This window comes from Bos javanicus, chromosome 18, assembly GCF_032452875.1.
Source record: "Bos javanicus breed banteng chromosome 18, ARS-OSU_banteng_1.0, whole genome shotgun sequence".
NCBI lineage: Eukaryota > Metazoa > Chordata > Mammalia > Artiodactyla > Bovidae > Bos > Bos javanicus.
Window position 1 is genome coordinate 1,050,946 of NC_083885.1, and position 6,581 is coordinate 1,057,526.

Here is a 6,581-nt window from a genome sequence, read left to right on the forward strand (position 1 = left end):
TACTCAATGGACAAGAGTTTGGGGAAACTCTGGGAGATAGTGAAAGACAGGGAACCCTGGCATGTTCATGGGGTCACAAGCTGTCAGACACAACTTAGCAACTGAACAACAATGCTTGCTCAGACCCACTTGACTTCACATTCCAGAATGTCTGGCTGTAGGTGACTGGTCAAACCATCATGGTTATCTGGGTCATTAAGATCTTTTGGGGGTAGTTTTTTGTGTGTATCTTCCCACCTCTTCTTAATCTCTTCTGCTTCTGTTAGGTCCTTACGGTTTCTGTTCTTTAATTGTGCCTGTCTTTGTATGTCATGTTCCCTTGGTATCTCTAATTTTCTTGAAAAGATCTCTAGTCTTTGCATTCTATTGTTTTCTTTGCATTATTTATTTAAGAAGGCTTTTTTATTTCTCCTTGCTATTCTCTGAACCTCTGCATTCAGTTAGGCATATCTTTCCCTTTCTCCTTTGCCTTTCACTTCTCTTCTTTTCTCAGCTATTTGTAAGGCCTCTGCAGACAACCATTTTGCCTTCGTGCATTTCTTTTTCTCGGGTATGGTTTTGGTCACCGCCTCTTGTACAATATTACAAACCTGCATCCATAGTTCTTTAGGCACTCTATCAGATCTAATCCCTTAAATCTATTCATCACCTTCACTGTATAATCATAAGGGATTTGATTTAGGTTACACCTGAATGGCCTCGTCGTTTTCCCTACTGTCTTCGATTCAAGCCTGAATATTGCAATAAGGTGCTCATGGTCTGAGCCACAGTCAGCTCCAGGTCTTGTTTTTGCTCACTGTATTGAGCTTCTTCATCTTTGGCTGCAAAGTATATAATCAATCTGATTTCTGTATTGACCATTTGGTGACATCCATATGTAGAACTATCTCTTGTGTTGCTGGAAGAGGATGTTTGCTATGACCAGTGTATTCTCTTGGCAAAGCTCTGTTAGCCTTTGCACTGTTTCATTTTGTACTCAAAGGCCAAACTTGCCTGTTATTCCAGATGTCCCTTGACTTCCTACTTTTGCATTCCAGTCCCCTATGATGAAAAGGACATCTTTTGGTGTAGTTCTAGAATGTCTTGTAGGTTCTCATAGAACCACTCAACTTCAGCTGCTACCCAGGGGCCCTGCTAAGAATGTGACCTCCTGGCAATGGGCACCTGGGATGGGCAGAAAGCCTGGCCTAATAGCATGGCAGCCAGTCAGTTGAACCCACTGCTACAGTTTGCATAGGCCAGCAAGGACTGAGTCATCTGGCAGCAGGACCTGTGGCAGAACATGATGACAGAGAAAGGACCCACTGTTGACCTCCACTTTGGGCCAGGCACAGGTGATAGGGAAGCAGAGAGCTCTGCTCAGTGGAGAGAGGAGGATGAAGCTCAAGTTTCAAGAAGAGAGCCTAGGTGAGAGGGTAGGGAGTGCACAGCTGCTGACCAGGCAGCCTCCTGGACACAGGTGCTGTGGAGCTGAGTGCTGGCGGAGATTTGACCTTCCCTGAGGCCACAGGGTGGGCACCACCCTCTTCTAACCAGGAAATCCCTGTTCTTCAGGGTCACAGACCCCAGAGAGGTACCACTGCCTTGGGGCCTCAGGGACCACCTCTGCGTCGCCCCCCTGCCAGTAACTCCTGTCTCGTTCCCCGAAACAGGAAAGCTCTGCTTGCAGTGCTGGGAAGTTCACTGCTATTTTTTTTCTCTCTCACGTCACTACAGATGCTGAATTATGTCTCTTACCCACAGGGGACAAGCGCAGCAAGAGGAGGAGAGGGAAGGTCACCTGTCCTGCTGCCTCACCAGCATTCCTCTCCTGGTTTGTTGTGCTCAGGCTCCAGGCTAGCTGAAGAGCAGCCTTCCTGCTTTCACTCCGGCATTGCTCCTTATAGGAGAGCCAAGGCCTGTGGGCCTGGCTGCTTTAGTGTCACTGCCCAGCCACTGGGTACTGAGCCATGGGCTCACCTCTGCTGAGGGTGAGGCGTCAAATCCATGAGAACTCTTCATTGTGAAGATCCTAGAAAAGGGTGCCAGCATCCCACAAGGGAGGGATGCTCACAGGCAAGGTCCCCGGTAGACCTTAGGAGAGAAGCAGGCCTGACTGAGCAGCCCTGTGCAGACCAGGATAAGCCCCCAGGGTTTCAGCAATGCTAGCATGTCTGAATGGAAGCCTCGAGGAAGGGGATTGAGAGCAAGTGGGGATGGAGAAGGTGGGGAGATGGGAGGTTGGGGAATGGAGGGTGGGGAGGATGAGGATGCCACGTACTTTTTTCTAGCCTGGATCTATGGACATTTGGAGGGCTCCAGAGAGAGAGAGGAGCCCTGAAGGGGGGGAAATGGCCATTTTCTAAGCCCTCTTTGAAGTCCAGGGATCCAGGAGGCATGATTCCAGGGCTGTCATTTGTTTCCTGTGCTGTTATAACAAATTACCAAAAACTTAGTACAAATGTATTGTTTCACTATTTTGGAGGTTAGAAGTTAAACGTGGGTCATACTGGATTAAAATCAAGGTGATGGCAGAGTTTTGTTCCTTCTAGAGACTCTGAAGGGAGCAGGGGAACAGCGTGTGCCACGTCTGGGAGCCTGAGGGAGAGTGGTGAACGCAAAGACCACCACACCTGGAGCACTGGGTGGGGGAAGCAGCCCTCTCGGCCAGTGTGAGCAGGTCTGTCCATAAGTGGCTTCTATGTGGGAAGCCATGGGGAGCTTATTAAGTAGGGGACACAGCCAGAGTCATGCTTCAAAATAATCCTGGCTATAAAGTGGAGGAAACATTGAAGGTGGGACAGCACTGCCACAAGGCACCTGTGAAGAGGCCTTGTCTACAGTCCAGGAGACAGGGGATTTGAATCAGTGTAACATAGGTGCATGCTAAGTTGCTCCAGCTGTGTCCAGTTGTTTGCAACCCCATGGACTATAGCAGCCAGGCTTCTCTGTCATGGGATTCTCCAGGCAAGAATGTTGGAGTGGGTTGCCATGCCCTACTCCAGGGGATCCTCCTGAACTGGGGATCGAACCCACATCTCTTGCATTTCCTGTATTGGCAGGTGAGTTCTTTACCACTAGTGCCACCTGGGAACAAGCGTCAAAGCCTGGACTCCACCCCAAGCCTGAGCTGGTTGCACTGAACTGAATCTTGTGGGCACCATATCTTAACCACTCCAGGAACTACCAAGTCCTGAGGCTTGCTGAGAAAAACTCCCCAGCTCTGTGCTGGGGAAGGGCTGTCCTAAGAACAGCAAGTCTGTGCCTTTCCAGAGTGGAATTCTGAAAGAAAGGAGTCCATACCCACGGTTTCATATTTTCTGTCCTATGACCTCCAGAGCAGGCCTTGTGGGGTTAGCTCTCCACCACTGTCCTGGGAAGATTATGCTAAAGTAACTTCAGCAAGTCTCAGCTCCCTCAGTCCCTGAGGAGAAGACACACTTTCAACATACAACATCATCTTCGCAAACAAAGAATTTTCATCAAAGTTGGAAATCAACACCCACCCAGGTTTTTGGCACCAAATGGGTTCAGGGATGTAGCTGATGGAGCTGCTATAAAAACTTTATGCTGTAAAATACTGCACAAATTAAAAAATGTTAACTGGTTAGAATGTCATAATTTTTATGCACATGTAAAAAAGGTTAATGAATTTTATTCCACACACATAATTTAAATTATAAAACAATCAAATTAATTTTCAGGTAATACTTTGGGCCCAAATCAAGTAAATTTCAAGTCATTATAACTTTAGAAAGAGACATTAATTTGAATATGGAATTTAGATCCATTAAAAATCTCAACTTTAAATAGTGATAATAGAAATCAGAAAAGTTTGAGAGTGGTTAAGATTAATTAAGTGTGAATGCATTTGGGAAAAGAAAATTATAGCACTGTAATTTTAGAATGCAAATGAGGTCAAAAAGTTTAAACTAATTACATCTATATATAAACACTGCCTCAAAACAGAAAAATATTTCATTACAAGGATTTGTAAGTACTGTATTCTGTAATTCTTGTTACATAATTAGCAACAAATTGGTAAACTGCAATTGTTGTCAGCTCATCAGAATACCCTGATAGTTCAGCTGGTATCAATTTAAAATTCTAACTCCTCAAAGTTCGCTTCAGCCTGATTTATTTGTCCTGTGAGGTAAACAGTGTACATGACCCACTCAAGCCGCTCAAATCCCTCTCCTATTTTGCAGACTTTGCTTCTGTAGGTTCCTACCTGCAGTGGTCTGCTGGCACCTTGCCTGAGGTTCTGGAGCTCCCTCACCCACCCAGCTACTGTAGGGTGCCCGGCAGGTTACGCTCCCCACCCAAACCCCATCCTCACCCCACAGTGAGCTTAGCCAATGTCTGCTCTAAGTGTTCTTTGCCTCAGGTTGCATGGACTCTGGGGTATAATTTATGCTCCAGAGCTCCACACAGGATGGGGCTAAGTCTAGGCTTCACATGAGACCACAGCCATGCTTAGCTTCTGCACTAGATCCAGTTCCCTTGAACTGGAGCCTGGAAGAAAGAATCTTATGCAAACCTTTCATAGAGGAAGTGCTCTCAGGTGAGACTTACAGGGAAGTAGGGCATTAAAAATAAAGTTATTCTAACACTTGTCACTTCATGGCAAATAGATGGGGAAACAATGGAAACAGTGGCTGACTTTATTTTTCTGGGCTCCAAAATCACTGCAGATGATGGTGATTGCAGCCATGATATTAAAAGACACTTGCTCCTTGGAAGGAAAGTTATGACCAATCTAGACAGCATATTAAAAAACAGAGACATTACTTTGCCAGCAAAGGTCCATCTACTCAAGGCTATGGTTTTTCTAGTAGTCATGTATGGATGTGAGAGTTGGACTATAAAGAAAGCTGAGTGCTAAAGAATTGATGCTTTTGACCTGTGGTGTTGGAGAAGACTCTTGAGAGTCCCTTGGACTTCAAGGAAATCCAACCAGTCCATCCTAAAGGAGATCAGTCCTGGGTGTTCATTGGAAGACTGATGTTGAAGCTGAAACTCCAACATTTTGGCCACCTGATGCAAAGAGCTGACTCATTGGAAAAGACCCTGATGCTGAGACAGATTGAGGGCAGGAGGAGAAGGGGACAACAGAGGATGAGGTGGTTGGATGGTATCACCAACTCGATGGACATGGGTTTGGGTAGACTCTGGGAGTTGGTGATGAACAGGGAGGCCTGGTGTGCTGCAGTTCATGGCATTGCAAAGAGTCAGACACGACTGAGCGACTGAACTGAACTGAACTGAACACTTGTTAAAACAGTAAGGAAGACTACTCACTACTTCTGTGATGTGTTAAGACTAGGGCAACAGGGGAGAAAAGTCAGTTTCCACTCTGAATACAACAATGTGAGGGGATTCTGGGTGGAAAATTGTGAAGAGTAGACATCAAGGGTAGGAGGTGTTTCTTGCTAAACTGTTTTAGATTCTTACTGAAGTTTAGTTCAGTTCAGTTCAGTTGCTCAGTCATGTCCGACTCTTTGCGACTCCATGAATTGCAGCATGCCAGGCCTCCCTGTCCATCACCAACTCCCTGAGTTCACACAAACTCACATCCATCGAGTCGGTGATACAATCCAGCCATCTCATCCTCTGTCGTCCCCTTCTTCTCCTGCCCCCAATCCCCCAATCAGACTCTTTTCCAAAGAGTCAACTCTTTGCATGAGGTGGCCAAAGTACTGGAGTTTCAGCTTTATCATCATTCCTTCCAAAGAACACCCAGGACTGATCTCCTTTAGAATGGACTGGCTGGATCTGAAGTTAGGATAGGGTAATCAGATACCAAGGGTGGAGGGATTCTTGCTAAACTGACTAGCAGGATTCTTGCTACAAGTAGACTATGCAGGCCAAAGACAAGGCCCCAGGATGAGGCCTAGTTGAGTAGAAGTCTCTTCTGAGCCTCACTGAGTTTGGTCAAGGAGAGAGCCTTTGTCAGAGGGAAGCAGGGAGGAGCAGGGGAAGAATCAGGCAAAACTGTGGATTCAGTTGAAGTTTGGCCTCCACTTGATCATAAAGAGTCCTATGTTGAAGCAAGGAAAATGGACTTTTTCTAATATCCTCATATCAGTTAGTCTTTTGCTATGGACCAAACCCCAGGAGTTGTAATATATGCCAAATCTGGGCAATTCTCCCGAGACCTGCAAGTTACTAGGTTGGTGCAAAAGTAATAGTAGTTTTAGACTCTGAATTTTAAACGTTTATAACTAGGCTCAAGCACATCTTTATAAATATAAAAATAGGAATCATTACAATCAACACATTTTTGCCAATGAGAAATAAGTTTATTCCTGCAACAAACATCTGGGCATTGGGATTCAGTAAACTCATAGAAAGCATTATCTTCATCCTGCTGGTTGTGGAAACATTTTCCCTGCAAAAAGTTGTTGAGATGCTTGAAGAAGTGATAGCCTGTTGGCAAGAGGTCAGGTCAATATGGCAGATGAGGCAGAACTTTGTAGCCCATATCATTCAACTTGTGAAGCCATGCATGGTTGCATGTTGTCATGGAGAAGAATTGGGCCCTTTCTGTTGACTAATGCCAGCTGCAGGCATTGGAGTTTTGGGTGCATCTCTTTGATTTA

At 45.6% G+C, this 6,581-nt stretch overlaps 1 long non-coding RNA gene across 1 annotated transcript; it reads left to right on the forward strand.

The window, feature by feature from the left end:
* The first annotated feature begins 1,104 nt into the window (after window positions 1–1,104).
* LOC133229922 (uncharacterized) lies at window positions 1,105–4,247 on the forward strand. Its single transcript, XR_009730670.1, has 3 exons — window positions 1,105–1,407; window positions 1,744–1,970; window positions 3,042–4,247. It is a non-coding gene; the product is annotated as an uncharacterized LOC133229922 (long non-coding RNA).
* The last annotated feature ends 2,334 nt before the right edge of the window (window positions 4,248–6,581 follow it).